Source organism: Eschrichtius robustus, chromosome 9 (genome assembly GCF_028021215.1).
Source record: "Eschrichtius robustus isolate mEscRob2 chromosome 9, mEscRob2.pri, whole genome shotgun sequence".
In the NCBI taxonomy this organism is placed as follows: domain Eukaryota; kingdom Metazoa; phylum Chordata; class Mammalia; order Artiodactyla; family Eschrichtiidae; genus Eschrichtius; species Eschrichtius robustus.
The window spans coordinates 53,241,851-53,265,083 of record NC_090832.1 but is presented as its reverse complement, the minus strand read 5'-3'; the positions used below and the strand labels follow the sequence as shown (position 1 = coordinate 53,265,083).

At 45.6% G+C, this 23,233-nt stretch overlaps 1 long non-coding RNA gene across 2 annotated transcripts in view; it reads right to left on the bottom strand.

Moving 5' to 3' along the window:
• LOC137769644 (uncharacterized) overlaps positions 1-23,233 on the bottom strand; it is a 64,493-nt gene that overhangs the window by 16,547 nt on the left and 24,713 nt on the right. Inside the window, exon 2 of one of the 2 annotated variants that reach the window (XR_011075022.1) lies at positions 11,738-11,882. The exons of the other annotated variant lie outside the window; for it this stretch is intronic. This is a non-coding gene — a long non-coding RNA (uncharacterized lncRNA). The remainder of the gene's footprint in view (positions 1-11,737; positions 11,883-23,233) is intronic. 2 annotated transcript variants of the gene reach the window in all.

Here is a 23,233-nt window from a genome sequence, read left to right as displayed (position 1 = left end):
TGTTCTAGTCACACAATGGACCATTACTCAGCACTGAAAATCAACAGAAGCCCCATTGATGAACCCCACAGGTGCAATGCTGGGGAGTGGAACAAGGAATGTCAACTTTAAGAAATGTTCTTTGTTTCATATAAAACAGTGTCTGAAACAAAAGTGAAAATTTGCCAACATTTGTTAATTCTGGGTAATGGGAACACAGGTGTTTATTACATTATTCTTTGTACTTTCTAGAATTAAAAAAAAAATGTGTCCTCCTCAAAAGACAAAAACAAGCCAATGTGTGGTGTGCGAGCAGAGGTAGTGAGGATGCCCATGCTAAGGCTTATTTTCCTCTCTGCTAACTTTTTTTTTTTTTTTAATACCACACAGTTTAACACCTAATTACTGATTATTTTGCCCCCCTGGCTAATTGCTTCATGTATATTATTTTTGCAACCTGAACTAGATTGTAAATTCAGGCCACAGACTGAGTAACATTTCTCCAATATTCCTCACTGGTTCTTTGTATCGTGAAAGGCACATCTTGAAATAATCAATAAACACTTGAGTGATTTATGAATTGACTGGCAGAAGTAAATTTGGTAATCTCAGGCAAGACATTTACTTAACTTTCCAGGCCACATTTTCCCCATTTGTGTGAATTCTGTCCTGTGTACTTATATCCATCCCCGTATTTCACTAAGGCTTTGCTATAATAGACTTCAATAACTATGTATTAAATAAATACATTAATTTTAGGGGGATTCACACACAAGCGCACATAGTTTCCCCATCTGGAAGATGCAAGAAATTTTAAGCTGCATCTCTTCCACTGGCTGTTGAGCCTGGCAAAATGCCAATATCTCCATAGAAATAACATTTTCAATTGTTATTAGTCATTTACACTTTAGCACAAACTGAGCCCACCATTTTAATGTTTTTAAAAGTTCAAAACCTATTTTAATTTGATTCCTCTTTTCAGCAAGCCTGGAGCACAGAACCCGGAGATGAAGCAGTTTCTCTTTAAATGTGTTATTGCCAAGTGAGGCTGGCCTGCCGGGGGATGCGACTTGCAATATAGAAGAAGCTAGCAAATTCATTCTAGATCGTTCTGGTGGAATGTGGAGTCTACTTGAAATTTGCTAAAGCAATGCCAAGGTTTTTTCCCTTTCACTGAGTTTGAGTTTCTTATGGGCTAAAACAAAGAAAAAAAAAAAAAAGTTTTTCGACTCCTATGTATAATACGGAACTGGCAGGAAATAGGCCTCATCGCTCCCATTCCTTTCACTTTTCTGCTTTTCCACAATTTGCCCCAGCAGGACCCTTTGAATTCTGAGCAGCTCTGAGAGAGCCTAGACCCAAGTTGGAGCAGCACGGCCCCGAACCTCTTCCCAGAACCCGCTGTGAAGGCAGGAGCCACCCCCCTCCTCAGCCTTGGCCTGTGGCTCAGTAGCCCATCTGGGCTTTAGTTCACGGTCAAATTCAGCATATCCTGAGACCCTCTGGAGGTGGGGCTGCCAGGATAGAAACAAAGTTTGAAGGTTGTTCTATGCAAGCAATTTCCTCCACAGAACAGGTTAATTTCAAACTGGCAAAAATTATACACTTAGTAATTATCTAGACTGGGGGCAAAGTACCAGTAAGTTGATTTGCCACATAAAATAGAATTTAAAGAATACAGCACCGAGAGAAGAAATCTGGGAGTTTGCCTCTAGCTATTCTAAATGGATATTTGCTTACAATGACCCTCCACTCTGTATCTTCTGCCATAACCTGACTTGTCAGCTCCAGACCCAAATTTCAACCCTGTGACCTTCAGTGACTCCTACTTGCCCTCAGTGAGCCATGTGAGGTGCGTGCAATCCCTCTGTGAACCAGCCCCACTGACATTCCCGGCTCACACCCGTACGCCAGCCACACACAGCAAATCCCTTGCAGTTCCGCGGAGGCCCCGTGCTCTTGGGGCCTTCTGGGCCTTCACACGTGCTGTTCCTCCTGCCCGGAATGCTTTCTGCTCGGCCTTCCTGCCTGGCTCACTCCCGATCATCCTCCAGAATGCAGCTTATGCCCCATCTCTTTACAATATTCCTGAGCTCCCTGCTCAGGGAGGTGCTTGTCTGTGCTTCACCGTAGTCCCCATGGCTCTGTCTGATGACTGATTATATTGATCTGTTTTCTCATCTTTTCCACACCAGATTTAGTGGGGATCTGGGTCTTCCATCCTTGTGCCCCCAGCTCAGGTCCTGGGTCCCTCTCCCAGGGACTTCTGTAGACACCTTCATAACAGGTCTTGCTGCTTTCAATCAGCTTCTCCCCTCCCCCATTCTCCCTCTTCCCCACTCCAGAGTTATAGCTCTAAAACATTTAATTCCCCCCTTCTTTTCTCTCAAAATCTTCTGTTGCTTCTCATTGCCCAAACTCTGGGGCCCGCAAGCATTCAAGGACCTTGCCAACCCGACCCCAAATTCCTCTTCCGTGTTCTTGCACCATTTTGGCCCTACAGCCCATCACCCATTCAGGATTCCCCAATGGGACCACAAAATAGCTCTCTTCCACTTTAGCTCCTGGGGTTTCCTCCTTCTCCGTACCTGATAGGCAAGTCCCAGGTGAAATATTACCAGTTGATGCCGTCAACTCCTAAGCCAGAGTCCAGCCCTTCTCTGGGCTCTGGTAACTCTGGCCAGCTCTGCTCAGCTTCTCCTTCTCGGCAGGCTGAGCTCCTGACGAGATACTTCAGCTGCACCAGTAGGTGGCAGCTGGATTTGGTTCTCTGACCTTGTGCTCTGAGCCTGAGGTGAATCCTCAGGAGCTGAAGCAGCAATGGCTACCTCCCAACACATCACACAGACACACACACGACACACACTCACAACACACCGTGACAGCCCTTCAACAAGAGTGCGCCATTTGTCCTGAGCACTACCCAGGATGGCCAGGGGTGCCTCCTTGGTGCTCTGTTACATGCACTATCACAGACCCTACTAGCCCCAGGGCATGGATGACCACTAGGTCCACTGCAGGCAGCTGTCAGGGAGAAAAAAATTTTCCTCTACCCTTCTAGGTTCTACTGACTGGTCTAAGAGTTAAACTGACAGGAGACAGATTAACAGAAAGTCACATGAATTTTAATGACATGCATACATGAGGGAGACCCAAGAAAACTGAGTAACTTGCCAAAATGGCTGAAGCCACACCTTAAACACCATCTTCAGCTAAAAACAAAAAAGGAAGTTGGGGGTAGTGGTTAGGGATTCAAAGGGAGGAAGGCAGTTCACATGGAGATGGTAGAGCAAATGTTGGGTAAACAAATGTTTCCTGGGCCAGGCAGAGGCAATGGGACACAGAGAGGAATGATAATAAACAGACATTACTAGGTTCCTTCCTGTCTACACATCTAGCTCATAATGTAGTTATCTACATCATGATGTAGTTAGAGGACCAGGTCCTCTGTCTACATTCTTTTAGGCAGTTAAGAGGAAGGGCAAAGGTTCTTTCTGAGTCTTTTGGGCCTTACATATTTTCAGCTTGAAATAATCCACGTGCAAAAGAGACACGTTTTGGGGTGACAAGTTATGCTGCCCTGCACCACCTTCATGAATGCTCCTTTCTGCAGTGGTGTCTTAGTCCATTCAGGCAACTGTCACAAAGTACCGTAGACTGGGCGTCTTCTAACCAGCAGAAATACACTGCTGCCAGTTCTGGTGGCTGGAAGTCCCAGCTCAAGGTGCCAGCACAGTTGGGTTCTGGTGGGAGCCCTCTTCCGGTTTGCAGATGGCTGTCTCCTTGTTGTGTCCTCACATGGTGGAAGGGGCCCTAATCCCATTCATGAGGGCTCCGTCCTCATGACCTAATCACCTCGTAATCAGAGGCCCCATCTCCTAATACCATTAGGATGTCAACATATAAATTTTTGGGGGAAACAAACATTCAAGCCATAACAAGTGGGATCCTCTTAAATCTTTCTGAAGAGACTAAGAACAGGCTCTAAAAACCTAGCATGTACCCTCTCACCAACCTTGACACAATCTGGTGCTTGGTTTTCTCAGGCAGCCCCTGTAAGGTGGATAAAAGTGTGGGGGTGTGTACATTCTACTCCTTCCAATGGGGCCTCCCCAGACACACCTTCTCAAGCCCCAGGCTGAACAGGCTAGAAAGACAGGGCAGTGTCTGCCCTTGAAGTGAGTACTGACAAAATTGTATCTGTTCTGGGTGTCAAATAAGCCAGGTACACACCAACCACAGCCACAGAAATGTAGCCTGGTCCCTGCTGGGTCATTTAGTCTTATCTTGGCTGCCCCTGCTTCTGCAGTTACTCTTACTCACATAACTGCACCATCTCCTACTCACTCTTTATTTGTGTGTGTGTGTAGTGTAGGTGAGAGAAAGTTTTTTCCTCTACCCTCCTAGTTTTTCCAGCTGGGGCCCTGCAAACTAGACTGACAAAAGACAGATTAACAAGGGAAAAACAAACAGAGCTTATTAACATGTGCATCACACACACACACACACACACACACACACGCACGAGAGAAATTCATAACTCAAAGGGGTGGTTAGAACTTGGGCTTATATAGCATCTTAACAAAGATCAATAAATTTGTAGAGAAGCTGCAAGACAAAGAAAATAGGTTTTAGGCTTCCAAGGGCAGCAAACTTGTGGGAAGGTGAATACATGGGGGAAACTAATAGAAGATAAGGGTTGCTTTAGTAAGTCGATTCCTCTCCTGTTGTCTCTGGACCGATAAGCGTCCCTGGTAGTAAGGAGTCTAAGCCTGCTTTTAGGCAAATAGAAGGAGAGGGCAGAGAGCTTTCTTTGGCATCTGCTGTTTCTCAATTGTCTTCAGCTCAAAATAATCCTTATGCCAAAGTGGTGTATTTTGGAGTGGCACATTCTGGTCCCCTAAGTAGTGACCTCTAGAGCCAGCTCCGCTTAGGAGAAGCCAACACCCTCTAGCTTCTTCCTGTTCTCTGGTACCTTGCTTCTCAGAGGACTCCAGTGTTTCCAGCTTCCACTGTCCCTCCAAGAAAACTGGAGCAGAGGAACTTAGCATGCTGTCCAGGGCCACATCCCAGACCCTCAGCCTGCAGAGTAGAGCAAGCCCCAGCACACCCCAGGGAATCTCAGAGACCCCCTTCTTCCAAGCACTCTCCTTACTAGAAAGGCATTTCTAAAAAGAAATAAGCTGGGAAGTATCGCAAAATATTGTCGCTCTACAAGTATGACTGAATATTCCTGCCATGCCAGGGGCATGGGGACTTCCTGACTATATCTCTATGGGTCTGTTTGCATATTTACACCCAGTAGCCCTCAGGCTTAAGTGATAGGAGATTATTTGAGCCTTTTGGGGGATCTGGATCTCCATTACCTACCGGAGGATTGCATTCTTTTTTAAAGTTTAGGTAGATGTCTTTATATTAAAAAGAATGCTGAGATCATATCACCTGTTACTTACCCCAAGGAGCCCATAGGTGTGATAACACAATTGGCTTAGAAGATTTCAACTCCCCACTGTGCCCACAACATTGCAGTGAACCTGCTCATATACAGAGACAAGTTCACAGAGAGGCTGATCAAGCCTAAGCTTTGAGACTTCTCACCTGCACAAATCCTTTTCAAAGCTCTGTCCCCAGTTTTTATGTTTATAATCTGTACTCTTTTTCTCAAATAGTGTTCCCCAATTATATAAACTTCAAGCCCCACAAACCCTGATTGACTCCTGCTTCTACGTGTCCCTTTAATGGGCATGCGTGAGAATTGCTAAAGGACCTAGGCCATGAAGGGAATTGCTGGGTTATAAGGTATCCATATACTTAATTTGATTAGCTACTGACAGATAATTCTCCAACCTGTGCTCCCACCAGCAGCAGGAGGAATCTCTATCCCCACACCCTGCCAGCACTCGGCATTACCCAGCTTTCTAGCTATATGCTAGGCTAGTACCTGCAAGCCTTATAGCTTACTACTCCCTTCGAATATAAGGTGATCTCTCATCATTACTTTAATTTGCATTTCTCTGGTTACCAATGAGCAATTTCTTTCATATACTTGTAAAGCCTTTGGAGTTCCTCTTTCGTAAGTCATCTGTTTATATATTTAACCCGTTTTTCTTTTGGTGTATTCTCCTTTCTAATTGAATTGCAGGAGTTCTTTGTGTGTTCTAGATGTCTATCCTTTGTCACTTCTAGACATCATAAACCTCATAAACCTCTTCTCCCAATCTGTCACCAATCTCTTAAATTCAATTTAACCGTGGTGCCGCTCATTAACAGAAACCCTTAATTTTGATGTAATCGGATCTATCATTTTGCCTTGTGGTTTGTACTTTCTAAGTCTGGTTTAAGAAATTTTTACCTGTCCCAGGTCACGCTTTTCACCTGTTTAACTTTATAGTTTTACCTTTTGTATTTAGGTCTCTAATCCACTGGAAATCTCCTTTGTATGTGGGGTTAGATAAAGACCCAACTTTATTTCTCTCCATTCTTTCTTTCACTGCCTGTTTTCCCACCACCACCTACTAAACAATCCATCTTCCCCCTATTGATCTGTGGTGCCACCTCTATGTTAGATGAAGTTTATAGGTAAACACAGGGCTACCAGTGCACTCTCGATTCTACTCCACTGCCACATTAAAAACAACTTTGTAAGTGTCTCAATATCTGGTGGGCAATTTCCCCCCCTTTATTCTTCTGTTTCTAGATTGATTTTGCTACCTGTGAAACTTATTTTTCCTTATACATTTTAGGATAAGTATATTAAGTTTCTAAAAAAAACTACAACTAGAATTTTGATTGGGATTGCACTGAATTTATACATTAATTTGGAGAGAGTTGATATCTTTATAATTTAAGTTGTGCGATCCAAGACCTGATATGTCTGAAATGACAGAACTGTGAGAAGAAATTAAGATAGCTATGAATGAATATCTTTGAATGGGCCCCAAACCCTGTTCTCACCATGCCTCCTTATTTGGGTCTGGGGAGGTGGGGCAATAAAAAAATCCCATGTTGGTCAAGGAGGAACCAAGCGTGCAGGGAACTGTGCTTCACTTCCCGGGGTGTGGGCCAGGAGCTCTGCAAGCATATAAGAGATGGCTCTGGGCTTCCCTGGTGGCGCAGTGGTTGAGAATCTGCCTGCCAATGCAGGGGACAAGGGTTCGAGCCCTGGTCTGGGAAGATCCCACATGCCACGGAGCAGCTGGGTCCGTGAGCCACAACTACTGAGCCTGCGCGTCTGGAGCCTGTGCTCCGCAACAAGAGAGGCCGCGATAGTGAGAGGCCCGCGCACCGTGATGAAGAGTGGCCCCCACTTGCCACAACTAGAGAAAGCCCTCGCACAGAAACGAAGACCCAACGCAGCCATAAATAAATAAATTAAAAAAAAAAAAAAAAGCAGCCTCCACTTCTCCTCACCCCTATTAAAAAAAAAAAAAAAAAAGATATGGCTCTGACTGGCATGGCACCAGCAGTGACTGGGTGAGGGGGCAAGGGAGTGTTTCAGAGACGCCCACTCTCCAGCAAGGGGAAGAGGAAGCAACCAAGTGTGCCCAAGTGGCCAAGCACTTCCAGCTTGCAGAGCCAAAGGAATCTGAGATGTAGATCAAGAGAATGTGAATGTGGAGGCCTGCTGGCTGGAGGTCGTGGCGGAATTGGGGGCATGAATGGTGGATCCCAGCCCACGAGGACAAGACATGACTAGTTCTGGCTGAGTTGATGCCAGTGGGGGGCAGAGGATGCCAATAAGCCAGAAGAAACTCCCTCTCACCAATGCCTGGGGGCTGCAGTGCCCTCTCTCCCTCTGCACAGGAACTGGGATGGCCTCCAGGGAGAAGGTGGACCAGTGGGAGGGAAAAAATCCAGAAACTGACTATTTATTCAGAGGAGTCTGAGTTTTAAAGCAGAAGTTATCTTGAATTAGCAAGTTCAGTTCTGTAGAAATAAATGCTTGTCTTTTTTTTTTTTTTAAAAGCATCTGAGATGTCAAACTGCAGTGGTTCTATAAATTTCATATCCACTCTACAGCTTTTAGTTTCTGCAGACTGGATTTCAGCAGTAGAAAACAAATCTCGTAAGGAGGGGCTGGGAGAATTAAATAAATATGACATAACCGTAAGGCAGGTAAAGGAACTGAGGCATAAAGAAACCAAAAGCTTTGCTTCTCAGCAAAGTGAATGAATGGCAGGCAATCGCATCATTTCCGGTGCTCATTCTGGCTCTGATTTTAAACAAGTACCTTGAGGGGATTCTGGAATAACCCCCTTGAGACCACAGCCCTGCTCACAAGAGCTCTGCTCTGTCTAGGATGTTGAATTGCAGAACGGGGAGCTTTTCCCTGAGGCCCCCTGTCTCCAGGGTGAAGTGACTGCCCCACTGGAAGCGTCCAGCACACCAGGGTTGGCTGGGTTTCCTGCCACTGCCAGGTGACCCCTTTCTCAGACAGAATGTGCAGCCCCTTGGGTGGCCAGGCATCCTGCAGCTGATCTGGGAAGCCCCCCTTGTCCTATGGTAAGAAGTGGCTGTGGCTTTTCAACATCCCTCCTTGTGTGTGGATAAAAATGTCCTCGGCAGATACTGCTGCTAAGAGGACACACCGGATCCTAGCTCAGTTTCAGTTCTGGCATTGGCAAGCTCAGAACATGCAATCCCCCCGGTCCCTCTAGCACAAGCAAGAAGAGCCCTTCTCCCCTGACCCTCATCAGCTCCGGGGAACCCGGAGGAGCGGAAGCAGGCTGCTTCTCCTCCGAGGAGAGCCTCGTGCCACAAAGGCTTTGGGTGTCAGCCGCTGCCTCTGCCGTCCCTGCTGAGGTCCCCTGTCCTGCCAGGGCCTCCGGCTGTGGGCCCGGGCAGGTCGCTCCTCTCAGCCCAGCCTTCTCTGAATCTGCGGGCTGCCAGACAGCACCCCGCAACACTCTCTCCGAACGGGGCCCCGGGAGCTCTGACGCTTTGCTCTCAGCTCTCTGGCCGCTTATCACAGAGCTGGAGCCGGGCCCTTCTGTCCGCGCCTGTCCCTCGGCCACTGTTGCTCTGATGCGCCTGTGCCGAGGGGCACGTGGCGTTTCCACAGGGGGATCACAGCCTCCCCAGGGCTCACCCTGGGAGGAAAGCCCAAGCCCTCTCCGCCCTGAGAGCCCCTACCCACACATGTATCTGAGGCACCCATTCTATACCCCATACCCCCAGCACTCAGGCGGGGCAGGAAGCAGGCGCTTCAAACCTGCATCTATGCTCTCATGTTGTTTTGGTACAACATGCAAGGTAAGGATGGCGCTTACATTTCTAAATGGCTGAAAATACATCAAAAGGATATTCTGTGGCTCCTGAAAATTTATAAAATTCAGATGTCAGGGATCAGAAATAAACTTTTATAGGAACACAGCAGTACCCACTCGTTTACATGTTGTCTGTGGCTGCTTTTGTGCTCCAAGGGCAGATTGGGGTAGTTGTGATGGAGACTGTAAGACCCACAGAACCTAAAATATCTGGCTCTTTGCAGTAAACATCTGCTGACTCTTGTCAGGCACGACCCTCCCTGTCCTCCCTCTCCTGAAGCCCACTGGCCATGTGTAGTGAAAGCTACCACTACTGGCCGTGCGTAGTGAAAGCTACCACTGGCCATGCGTAGTGAAAGCTACCTCTGGCCATGTGTAGTGAAAGCTACCACTGGCCATGTGTAGTGAAAGCTACCTCTGGCCATGTGTAGTGAAAGCTACCTCTGGCCATGTGTAGTGAAAGCTACCTCTGCTCCGGGAATGGTGGGGAAAAGCAGAGAGAACAGCCTCCACCAGTAGACTGACAGCCACCGGAGGGGATCGTGGCTTTCATCATTGTATTAGGGGAGCGCTACATGTTCCTCCTATAGTAAATAATTTTCCATAGCTCCAAGTTATAAGCTCTCCATGTAACCAAACTAATTTTTATTTCTATGGAAAAAAAAGGTTACTGCTTCCTTATAATAAATTAACTGTCCTTCAAAGTTACAATAGAGTGAGTTGATAAATAACTTCCAAAGGGGAAGATGATCTCAAACCAGTTCTGGTTAATTTTTAGATGAATCAGTTGGAACCACAAAATTGGGTACTAAAAATATTGAGTACCATCTAAAATCAAAACAATTCCTCTGCATGTGTGTGTTTATTATCCGTGTCTGTTTCCGTGTGTCTCTGTGTGTTGGTTAGTTCAACAAACTAGGTTGAGAATAAGATAGGAGAATTTACCTTCTCAAGGGAGATTTTTAAATCTGATTAAGGATTTATATTTTTAAAAATTAGCAGTGTTTCTCTAATCTCATGGAATAGGAAAGGCTTGGGGAAGGGGAGTGGGTGCTAGGAAACATGGCCATCCTTTGTTCAACTTTGAGAGAGCCAAACTGAAGGTATTGCAACCTAAGACAATAATTGCATAAACCTGTCTGTTCATTTGGGCTTTCAAAAATTCTCTTAATCAGCATTCATTTCCTGAGAAGCCAGTATTTACCATGCGTTGTATTAGGGGAAAAGAGCTACAAAGATGCATGCCGCCATCTTTGCCTACAGAGAAGATACAGTAAAGGCTGCGGGGGGTGGAGGTGTTCTCGGTCCTCAGGAGCAGGTTCAGGCCGGCTAGCTCAGGAGGCGGACTTTTTTTTTTTTTTTTGTAAAATTACATGTGGAGCATTAATGGGGTTGGTCTTTCACGGACGGCCAGGGACAGGCATTGGAGGGGGCAAGTTCCTGGCACTGCGAAGCCACTCTAGTTTCAGGAGACCGCTGGGCTCTGTGGCAGGAGTCATGCCTATTGACCTATAGCTCAGTCTCTGCTGGGCTTGAAACTCTTCTCTCCTCCATCACTTCTGCTTTCTCATAGTTTCAGTATGTTGTAATTTGGGCTCATTATGACTCACTGTGGCCTCAGCTCTTATTTTCTTGTTTCTAAACATCCTACCAAGTCGTTTTCTCTTGACATTTCCCTGTTTACATTTCTAAGAAAGAAATGGGGATTGACCCAGCTTTTATACATGTGTGTGCCAGGTTATGAAATGAGCTGCTGACCAGCCTATTGATTGGTTGCCTCTTGGTTGGGTGTCCACCCTGAACTGATCAGCTCTAGGGGTGGGGTCATACGGGACAAAGCATAACCACTTACAGCTGCTCCTTTGGGTTTCCCCTAGCAGGGTTAGTGGGAATGACAGATAATGTGAATAAGTTGTTCACCATGGAGAGAGACACATATAAAATTAACCCTCTGCTGTGGTAACACTACAAGCCAAATTCACTGGGCAAGCTTGGCAGTGCAGGTGGTGGTGGGGAAAACGAACCCATAACCAGGTAGGATGGGGAGTAGGGGAACCCCTTGTCAGCAGGGCTCCCTCCCCCAGCGGCAGCCAGGAGGGCAATATCCAGAGGAGTTAGCAGCTTCAGGCTGTGTATTGTACCCAAATGGGCTCATGGCAGCCGGTCAGGCAGGATAACATGGTTCTGGGTGATGGGTCTGCTGACAGCCAGTGATTGGTTATATCATAACCAAGGTAGGTTCTAGTCCTATAGGGAGGAGCAACCAGAGCAAGGCAGGATCTCCATGTTGTCTAAGTTCGGAGCAAACCACTAATGCCAGTGAGGAACTGGAGTGCTAAGCAGACATGCAAGATTGAGGCCCACTCTTATGGAATTTGCGTGGGGCACGCCTGCGTACGTGGAGGGGAGGACACTGATACAACTCTGGGGACACTTATCAGCTGCAATAACACCAAGGGTCAGTAGTGGCACAAATAACTTGAGACCTCTACCTGTGACGTGGCTCAGGCTCCCGGCCGGCACGGAGGGTCAGCAGTGCATCCATGTCCAGAGCTCAGAGGCCAGAGAAGGAGGGAGCAGCAGCAGTTTGTACAGAATCGGGGCAGCCATGACAGATGACGTGTCAGCTGACGTTTGCTGTAAGTATTTATCAGAAAAAAGGGAGGAAGGTGAGGAACCTTCCAAGTGGTCAGTAGAACCAAAAGATTCTGGGGCCCCTCTGATATCTTCCTCTGGGACTCAAAATTACCTACTTAGCTAAGGAGGTTGTAAGGGAACTCAGAAGGTAAATTACTCCCAGTTACAACCCCCAGACTGAGAGCCACCTGGAGAAGCCAGCGAGTAGACCAAATCCCCCAGAGGGTTGGTAGGCACACTAAGAACGGTGAGGGGGAAAGCTCCAGGGCCCAGCTGCTCTCCTCTTCATTTTCAAAGAGCAGGGTCTCATGGACCTTTCTTTCTTTCTTTCTCCCTTCCCTTCCCTTCCTTCCTTTCTTTCATGGCTGCATTGGGTCTTTGTTGCTGTGCGCAGGCTTTCCCTAGTTGCAGTGAGCGGGGGCTACTCTTTGTTGCAGTGTGCAGGCTTCTCATTGCGGTGGCTTCTCCTGTCGTGGAGCATGGGCTCTAGGCGCTCCAGCTTCAGTAGTTGTGGCACACGGGCTCAGCAGTTGTGGCTCGTGGGCTTAGTTGCTCGGCGGCATGTGGGATCTTCCCGGACCAGGGCTCGAACCCGTGTCCCCTGCATTAGCAGGTGGATTCTTAACCACTGCACCAGCAGGGAAGTCCCCATGGACCATTTTAATTGCTCTTTAAAAGTCTCAGCGACTTCTGTTGCGTCCATTAGTTCACCATAAAAAACTTACTCAGGTTGTTGCCCCAAGTGCTTTAATGATCTTTATCTGGAATCAGAAGCTTGGCTAATTAGCAAAATGTATGCTAGAAATGGCTTCTGTTGGCAAAATTAGAGATCTGTTAATTAACATAAAGGATATTACACATGGGCTTTTACCGTTAAACCTTAATGGTGTTCAAGACATGAGCATTGGCTAGAACATCAGAGCTATACTCTCTGTCTACTCTTATGTAAGCTGAGAATAAGATTCTAGCCAGACCTTTACCAGTCACCTTTCAGAATGGCGTCAGAGGCATGATTTGGAACTTGTCCTGTGTTCAGCCATGGATTCAGACAATTCTGGTTGCCTGATGCTAACTCAGTCTAACTCAGTCACCTGACGCTGGGGCCAGCTCCCCTTCCCTTAAAATCTGGTCTTTAGAATAGTGCCCTGTCACTCTCAAGAGAACCTTTCATGTAAAGTGTGGACGGAGCACCTAAAAGGTCAGAGGGCTGGGACTTCTCTGAGCTTACAGAACCAGCTGCTTGAACATTTTTAGATCTTCTTACTGATAAATATGTATGTGTGTGTCACAGCACTTGGTCTGAGACCTACTTTCATTATTACATCACGGCGGGACTGTGGGGAGATGGGGTTCATCAGATCCCACCACATCTTGGCTAGGAATGGGCAACCTCAGTGATGCAGAAGTGGGATACTCTGTTGCGGTTGAATTCATCCATTCAGCAAATATTTCTGGCATAACGTCTATTTGCCAGGCATGTGCTTGATACTGAGGGTACACAATGTTGCAAGAGGCAGACGTGGTCCCCTCCCTCGAGAAGCTTCCAATCCAGGAGGCAAGTGATCAAGCAAATAGCAACAATCAGGAGTGAGCATCGTGGCGGGGGAAGTACAGAGGTGTGGGGACACGGAGTAGACAGGATATACAAACTGGGAGGTTAAAGCAGTTCCTTCTTTTTTCTGGAAAAATACAAGTGCTAGAATTGACCCCACAGGCCACTGGACAAATGCCCAAGGGCACTGATGTGGCCTGACCCTGTTGCAGAATTTGCTGCTCAAGGACATTTTTGAGTTCCTGTGGTCATTCTCCTCCCATCAGTTTGAGCCCACATGGACACCTGGCTCCCTCGTATTTTTATCCCGGAGGCCACTAAGGTTCAAATCCACATGATGCAGTTGGCAGATTTCATCCCCAGAGACCACAGCACGAAGAGGCTTAGTGACTTGCCCAAGGGCATGTATTGAGTCAAGTGTAGAACTGGGAACAAAACTCAGTCACCTGACGCTGGGGCCAGCTCCCCTTCCCTTAGACACATCACCTAACAGGGAAAATAATCTTCTGAAATATCAAATAGCATTGGTCTTTTGATGAGTAAGCAAGCTGATGAGCAAATAATGAGAAAAGTGGGTATTGAATTTCCTTTGGAAAACGCAGCAACAGATGCAAGAAGAGTGTGACTTATAAATGAAAGCAAAAATCTATTAAGATAGCCTCAGACAGCTGATAAACAGCCACGAGGCCTGAATGTCAGTGCAAAGGAGAGAAAGAACCAAACATGTAAGTCACTAGAGTTCTCAGGCAGGCAAGAGAGTCACGGTCTCAGGAGTCACGGTGTTTGCATAGGGACTGAGTTGCCCTTTCTCGTCCTCTTGGTTATGGAGGGAGAGGGGAGAGGTACTTTTGAAACACAGATTACTTAAGGGTAGTCCCATGTGAGACTTTGATGAGCTGACTAATGACGCATGCCTGATAAAATCACGGTCGCCCGAGTTCTTGTTGAGATGAGAGAAAATACTATCTGCTTCTGAGAAACAAACTTATGGTTACCAAAGGGAAGGGTCGGGGAGGGATAAATTAGGAGCTTGGGATTAACAGATAGACACCACTATATATAAAATAAACAACAAGGACCTACCATATAGCACGGGAACTATATTGAATATCTTGTAATAACCTATAACCTCTGCCCCGCACCAAAATAGTTCTGTGTCATTGCCTCAATGGCAGCACCTAGGATTAGGTTTCTCCAGCCTTCCTTTAACAAAACAGAACAAACAACAAAAAAATTGAAATGAATTTCCTTAATGTCTTTCGGTTTGAGAGAGAAAAGGAGGTTGGAAGAGAAAAGGGTTTCTTTTGACCCTCTAATCCACTCAGTTTATTGAAACATGTCTGTGGGCTTCATTTTGTAGATGCAACCAAATACTGTCAGCGTCATGGAACATATAACATCCAGGCCCCTGGGTAATTTAGGATTAGAAAGCTCAGGTATGATTGGCCTTGGTGTGCCCACTTCACTCCATTTCTGCTTCCTCATCAAAAAGATACTCAAGTGTTGACTCCCGGGTTGTACTGGGAAAGGGGAGCGGGGCAAAGGTCATTCATTGGAAGTTGGTAACACTTTCACAGGTTTTATAAGTTTCCTAACGTGGGAACAAATCTCCCTAGGCCTAACTACACAAGAAGCAAATTCTATTCCTATGAACAAATGTTCCACTTGACAGGATGAAACCTTTAGTCCTTCTTTTGTAGGTCAATTCTATGGAAGAACCCGGAAGCTAGTTTACAGAGAAATCTCAGTGAGGATCTCTCTCCTGAGCTCTACACACATATCCAACTGTGGAAGTCATTTTCCTAGATGCCCCCAAACTCGACGCTTCCCAAGCAGAGCCCGTCGTCTCCTCTCCCCGCCCCTCCAGCCCTGCTCCACTGACCGTGCTCTGTCTCAGCGAATGCCACCATCTTCCTCACAGGCATCCAATCTAGAAGCCACGGAGTCCTCCTTGATGCCTTTCTCTCTCACTCGCTCCACTTCCAGTAAGTTCCCCAGTCTGTTTACTGCTGCCTCCTAAATCTCTCCCATATTTACCTGCTTCTCTTCATTCCCACCACCTGCCACTGCCCCAGCCCAGTCTGCTAGCACCTCTCACCTGGATCACTGCACCAGCCCCTAATCAGGCTCTGCCTCCTGCCTTGCCTGCCATGCTTCCTACATGCAGAGAGAGTGATCCTTCTAAAATACAACTCTGATCCCCTCACTTTCCTGCTTAAGATCCTGCAATGGCTCCCCCCCATCTGGGACTAAGGACCAAACAAGACCTTCTCTGTTTGAAGGTTTATCTCTTCGGATTCTTGACTTACCACTCCTACCCCCTCATATTCCAACCTTGAGCTATGAAAACTTTTAGGTCCTGGACGAACCTGAATTGCACTCTCCCTCCTCTTGGCCTCATGTATCCCTATTCCCACAGCTTGGAACACATTTTACTCTCACTCCTCCTCACCTGATTAACTGCTATTAGCCTTCAGCACTCAGCTTGGAAGTCCCTTCTTGACATCACTTTTGTGCTCCAATAGCACAGTCTGTGTGTCCCATCTCAAAGCTCTTGCCTCATTTGGGAGTGCACATGCCTATTTATTTTTTTAGCTGTATTTGCTATTGAAAAGTATGTTCCTTATATGATGCTAGAAAAGGCAAACTATAGGGACAGAAAGCAGATCAGTGGTTGCCAGGTGCTGAGGGTGGGGGGAGGGGATTGACTGCAAAGCAGCCAAGCAAACTTTTTGAGGTGATGGAAGTGCTCTATATCTTGACTGCGGTGGTGGTTATATCAGAAGGAGAAAGGGAAAAAATCCCATTTAAAAACACCTCAAAAAACAAAAACAAAAACAAAAACAAACCTAGGAAACTTAACCAAGGAGGTGAAAGACTTATACACTGAAAACTATAAAACACTGATAAAGTAAACTGAAGATGATTCAAAGAAATGGAAAGATGTCCTATGTTCTTGGATTGAAAAAATTAATATTGTCATACTACCCAAAGCAATCTACAGATTTAAAGCAATTTCTATCAAAATACCTATGTCATTTTTCACAGAACTAGAAAAAATAATCCTAAAATTTATATGGAATCATAAAAAGACCCCAAATTGCCAAGCCAATCCTGAGAAAAAAGAACAAAGCTGGAGGTATATCCCTTCCAGATTTCAGATTATACTACAAAGCTATAGTAATCAAAACAGTGAGGTATTGGCACAAAAACAGACACTTGGATCAATGGAACAGAATAGAGACCCCAGAAATAAACCCACACACTTATGGTCAATTAATCTACGACAAAGGAGGCAAGAATATATAATGGAGAAAAGACAGTCCCTTCAACAAGTGGTGCTAGGAAAGCTGGACAGCTACATGTAAATCAATGAAATTAGAACATTCCCTCACAGGACTTCCCTGGTGGCGCAGTGGTTAAGAATCCGCCTGCCAATGCAGGGGACACGGGTTCGAGCCCTGGTCCAGGAAGATCCCACATGCCGCGGAGCAACTAAGCCCGTGTGCCACAACTACTGAAGCCCTCACGCCTAGAGCCTGTGCTCCGCAATGAGAAGCCCATGCACCACAATGAAGAGTAGCCCCTGCTCGCTGCAACTAGAGAAAGCCCGCGCACAGCCAAAAACAGCCAAAAAATAAATAAAAATTTTTAAAAAAGAACACCATATACAAAAATAAACTCAAAATGGTTTAAAGACCTAAATGTAAGACATGACACCATAAAACTCCTAGAAGAGAACATAGGGAAAACTCTTTGACATAAATCAGAGCAATATTTTCTTAGATCAATCCCCCAAGGCAAAAGAAATAAAAGCAAAATTAAATAGATCCTAATCAAATACAAAAGCATTTGCACAGCAAAGGAAGCCATCAACAAAACAAAAAGATAACCTACGGAATGAGAGAAAATATTTGCAAATGATGTGACCTACAAGGAGTTAATATCCAAAATATACAAACAGGTCATACAACTCAATATTAAAAAAACAAACAACCCAATCAAAAAATGGGCAGAAGACCTGAATAGACATTTCTCCAAAGAAGACATACAGATGGCTAACAGGCACATGAAAAGATGCTCAACACCACTAATTATTAGAGAAATATAAATCAAAATCACAATGAGGTATCATCTCACTCCAGTCAGAATAGCTATCATCAAAAAGTCTACAAACAGTAAATACAAGAGAGGATGTGGCGAAAAGGGAACCCTTGTACATTATTGGTAGGAATGTAAATTGGTGCAGCCACTATGGAAAACAGTATGAAGGTTCCTCAAAAAACTAAAAATAGAACTACCATATGATCCAGCAATTCCACTCCTGAGTATATAGTCAAAGAAAACAAAAACACTAATTCAAAAAGATACATGCCCCACAATATTCACAGCATCATTATTTACAATAACCAAGACATGGAAGCAACCCAAGTGCCCATCAACAGACAATTGGCTTGCAAATACACACACACACACACACACACACACACACACACACACACTGAAATATTACTCAGCCATAAAAAAGAATGAAATACTACTGTTTGCAGCAACATGGATGGACCTAGAGAATATTATGCTTAGTGAAATAAGTCAGAGAAACACAAATACTACATGATATCACTTACATGTGGAATCTAAAAAATAATACAAACTACTATACATAAAATAGATAAGCAACAAGGATTTACCTATAGCACGGAGAATTATACCCAATACCTTGTAACAACTTATAATGGAATATAATCTTCAAAAAAAACCCCCAAAAACCCAAAAAACAAGAAACAAAAAACTGAATCACAATGCTATACACCTGAAACTAACACAATATTATAAATCAACTATACTTCAATTTAAAAATTTAAAAATGCATCAAACTTTACACTTAAAATGGGTGAATTTATTGTATAGAAATTACATGTCAATAAAGCTGGTTTTAAGAAAAATAAATGTATCCCCCTTGAGGGCAGGTTTGTACTTAGAACAGTGCCTGGCCCATAGTAAGTGCCTACCATAAGTCATTGTTAAATGAATGGATGGATGAATGAATGCATATTATTCCCTTTCCCTACTGTTTTATACAATTGGCATAAAAAATTTTTAAATCAATGTGTAAAAAATGTGTTATAACTTGCCTTGGCATCGCATGAATGGGATTCAAATTTCTCTCAGTGAAACATGTAAACATAAGACCCATGCATGTCCTTTGGAGAAACATGGTTCCAGCAAGAGCTCAGGAGAAGGCATTTCAGTGACATGAGACAGCAGTTTTGCTCGCCTTACGAATGGAGAGGGTGAGAAATGAAAGCTTCAGTGGGGTGGCTACTGGCACTTCTGAGGCCTGTCTGCCCAGAGGCTTCCTTCCTGGAGCTCCAGGCAGATCTGGGCTCTGAAGGCACTGACAACACCCACCTCCATTCCTTAGCTGCAAACTCTTTGTTCCCACGGACCAGGCAGCTCAGGAGAAGCGGGGTGGAAGCTGCTGCCTAGACCACCACGTAAATGCCTGGCCATCGCTGCAGAGAGACTAGAAACAAGCACTTGCCCTGGCCTGACACCCCCTTGACCAGAGGCGTGGGTTGTCCTTGGTTCACAGGGACCTAGACCCAGAGTTAAGCCTTGCTCAGCTGTCCAAGGTTAGGAGCCCTTTCTCTTTATGGAGACCTACACTTACAATCCCTACCAAGAACAAAAGAAAATTTAGAACTGGAAAGGATCAGCTTGCTCATTACTTCATTTTCAGATGAGGAAACTGAGGTCAGAAAGGATGAGAGACTTGGCTGGATTCTGACCAGACAGCTGGGCTAGATCTTTGTTTCTAGACGTAAGGACCAGCTACCAGCTGCCTCTTCTCTGAACACTCAGCCTCCCTGGTCGGTTTGTTCATCTTAAAGCGCTGCAGTGGGGACCGTGCTGTTCCTTTACAACCAAGCAGGAGTTAACCCGGTTTGCTTCGCCGGTTTTAGAGAATACTTGGTGAATCAAAATAATGGATCTCGGAATTCAAATTTTCTCTCAGATTTTATCATTGAACGAATGAAAAGAACAAAAAGCAGAAGCAAATGGACTGATTTTCTGATCGCACAACTCCTTTGGCTGGGAGACGGGAGACTCCCCACCTCTCTTCGAATGTATCGTCTCCCTGGGAAGGCGCCCGCTTCTCTCCCATCTGTCCAGGCACACACAGAACACAACAAGTCTGCTCTCTGTATCTCTCAACACCACCTCTTTTCTTCTCACACACCTGGTGGAGACTGTTGAATGAATAAACAGACAAGCTCATTGGAAAGTAGGTGGCATGGAATTCAGAATACGTTTTCCAAAGGAAACGACGTCATGAGAGGGTTTGGGTTTCCTCAGCCTGCCCACAAAGCCTAATTAATCTATCACACCACTGAAAGTCTATATATTTTAGTAGGAAATAAGGGGGAAAAGAAGTACAGTTACCATATTAATCATAAAGTAAACAAACAAAAAACCCGAACAAGAAATGTTTGCTGGGGCAGATCTCACCCACACTGCTCAGCTCCACTTGGAAGATGAAGGGGGGCCGTCTCCCTCTTGAGTGATTATGCCTCGAAATTAGTGACTTTCTTTGCTAACAGCCGAATCTCTCTCTGACAGCTGCTCAGATCAGCCAGGCATGCATTACTTTCATCTTTAATAAACAGGCACTCTGAAGTCAGTGGCTGGTCTCCATGGCAACCAGATCAAGTTTTTCCACTGACGTTAGGGGCAGAAAGGAAGAAGGAATAGATCACTTTTGCTGAGGCGCTGAACCCGGAGATGGCAGAGGAAGGCGGGTGTGGGGTACACGTACTGTCCTCCACTTCTTTATGGGTCCCAGGAGAATGGGAAGTGACCGTCCTGATCAGCAATATAAGACACAAGGGAAAGGGTTCCTTTAGACAGCAGAGCCCACATCAAGGCCTGCACTGCCAAGCACCTAAATGCAATTCAGTCCAACTTAACTCACATTCACTGTGTGTGCCTGGCCCTCTGCTACATGCTGCAGGGGTTACTTACAGTAGGAGGATACAGAAAAAGTGAGGAGAGGCACCAGCAACTATGTTGAGGGGTGTGGGGTGCGTGGGGCAGGTTCCCAGAGAAGGCTCAGCACCTGCCTCTCCCAGCCCAGAATGGCTGCAGCTCACAGCACCCCTCCCCATCAAGCTCAGCCATACCTAGTCCTTGAGCTGTAGCTGGGATGACTAACAGCTGGTCAGGCTGGAATGAATAGTTTGTTGATAGTTCACTGCGGCAGTGTCCATGGGCCTTTACCACCTGGGGCCCTTGGAATTTCCACCTTCTCTGAGCTCTCCCTGGTGGGTCCGTTTGGCCTGCATGGCTGGGATCTGAGTCACTTTCCTAATCCAGGCTGGGGCCCTGACATCTTGCCTTGCTCCTGCCTGCCTCTTCCCTCAGGCTTTGGAATTGGAATTGTAGTTCCACATCCCCAGGTGGGGTCCTGCTCTAAGGGAGCTGGTTACCTGGAGCCACACTGACGAGACTTGTCCCTTAACTTCAGCTGTCGCCCTCTGCTGGAACCGTCTGCCTCTCTGCCCCAGCAGGAAGCTGGACCCTCCAGGTTACTGACTGATGCTTATGGAAACTAAGCTGTTAGTCTGCTTTTGGCCCCTGGAAACTGGACCTTAGGCCACTAGCACCCACTCACGTTACCACCCCAAGGCCTGTCAGCTTCTGGTCCTAAGATCTTCCTTTTGCCCCCAGACCAGGTCTGCTGCCAAAATACCAGAAAACCTTACTCCTGAGCCTGAGTGGGCTATAATGGAGGTGGTATTTGAGGTGAGTCTTGAAGGGCAGCCAGGATTTGGAAGGTAGAAGAGAGAACTTGCTGTCAGAACAAGGGTCCTGGATGAGAGTCGGAGGGTGAGGATGCATCTCTTTAGCCAAACCTCAATTAGGCAATCCCAACTTCCTGCGCCCGCTCAGCAGGGAAGGGTGCAGGTCGTCCCGGCTGGAGGGATCAAGTCCTGCAGGGCACCTGTTTCAGGAGCTCTCTCACAGTGTTCTCCTGGAGTTGGGCCGGGTAAATACAGTCGATACCCTCCTAGGATTCTTCAAGTGGAACTAGACAGCCAGATTCTGTGAACAGGATTGTAACTAAAATTTACTAACACATTTACTCATTATTCACAAAATAGATGTGGGTGGAGGAACGAGCGGGGATGTGTCATGAAAGGCTCTTGTAAGCCACATTAAGAAGCTTGGACTTTTTAAAGAGATCATGTCAAGCTATTAGATAATTTTAATCTGGGGATTAATGTGATCAGATGAGGTTTTATGTTGTAGGCACAGCGGAGGGAGGGGCGAGCTCAGAGTCTGAGAGGAAGAAGCCAGGAGACAGCTCACCCACCCAGCCGCTTCCCGAGGGGCACAGAGATTCACAGGCTGCAGGTGCCAAGGGCACAGTGGCCCTGGCTTCGGGGTCTCGTCCACTCACACCGACTGCGTTTTCACTGCACTCTCTGCCGGGTTCCCTTCCCCTCTCCTTGCTCCTGCTGTGTCTTCTGTTTGTTGCCCATGGCGCTGCCCTGTACTCACTTTCTCCCGTGATTTTCCACTTTCACACTCATTTCAGCATCCTCTATCCTGGCCTCTCTTTTTCCTGCTTTCTGTCCACGTTCTCAATGCAGATGGAAAGCTGCTCGAGAGACCCACCCTCCCCCCCAGCTTTAAAGGAAAAGACTGACCCCAGGAGACAAACACTTCCTCTCGGCTGTTGGAAACAAGCCAGTTGATTTTTCCATCACAGAAGCGGAACACCAAAGGCTGTTGACCATACCAGTAGATCAGCAGAAATGACTGTTAGGAGTTTATTGCTCACTTCTACCCATTCAGTGTGGAATATGCTAGGAGCTTCCCTTGACCCTCCCTTGACCTGAAATACCTCCTCTACTGATGGCTGAAAGCCCACCATTGAACCGGTCATTCCTTTGTGTTAATCATTACTTTCTCCCAATGGTTTTCCTTTGAACATATAAATCCTCCTGGAAGGGGAAACATATTAGCTTCCTAATGCTTTGATGTAACAAAGCACAGAGGGGAAAAGTACAAAAGGTTTCCATTCTCTCCTGAACATCATACACACAACTGGGGATACATCTAATTTGACTGGATGCAGAATTAACAAAACATTTAAATTATAGAACTGCTGATGTCCATGTGATCATTTTCTTCTTTTACCTTTTCTTTTTATCTTTTTCACTGACGTATAACACATACAATAAAGCATACAAGTCTTAAGTGTACAGCTTAATGGATTTTTACACGTTTATACATCCATGTAACTACCACTTAGATTAAATATATTTCCAGTACTCCAGAAGGCTCCCTGTGCCTCTTCCTAGTCAATATTCCCACAAAGATAATCACTGTTCTGACTTCTATTACCATGGATTAGTTCTGCCTGTCTTCAAACTTTATGTAAATGGAGTCATGTGAATTCCTAGCTTTTGGCTCAATACAGTTTTTCTGAGATTCATACACATTGTTACATGTATGAGTTATCCATCTTTTCTATTGGTGCTTAGTATTCCATTGTATGAATATACTACAATTTCTTTATTTTTCTGTTGATGAACACTTGGGTTGTTTCTAGTTTCTGGCTATTATGAATAAAGTAGCTATGAACATTCTTATACAAGTTTTTTCGTAAACATATGCACTAATTTTTCTTCGATATATATCTAGAAGTGGGATTGTTAGGCCAAAGAGTAGGCATATATTTAACTTTATTAGAAACTGTCAGACAGATTTCCAAAAGTGACTGTATCAT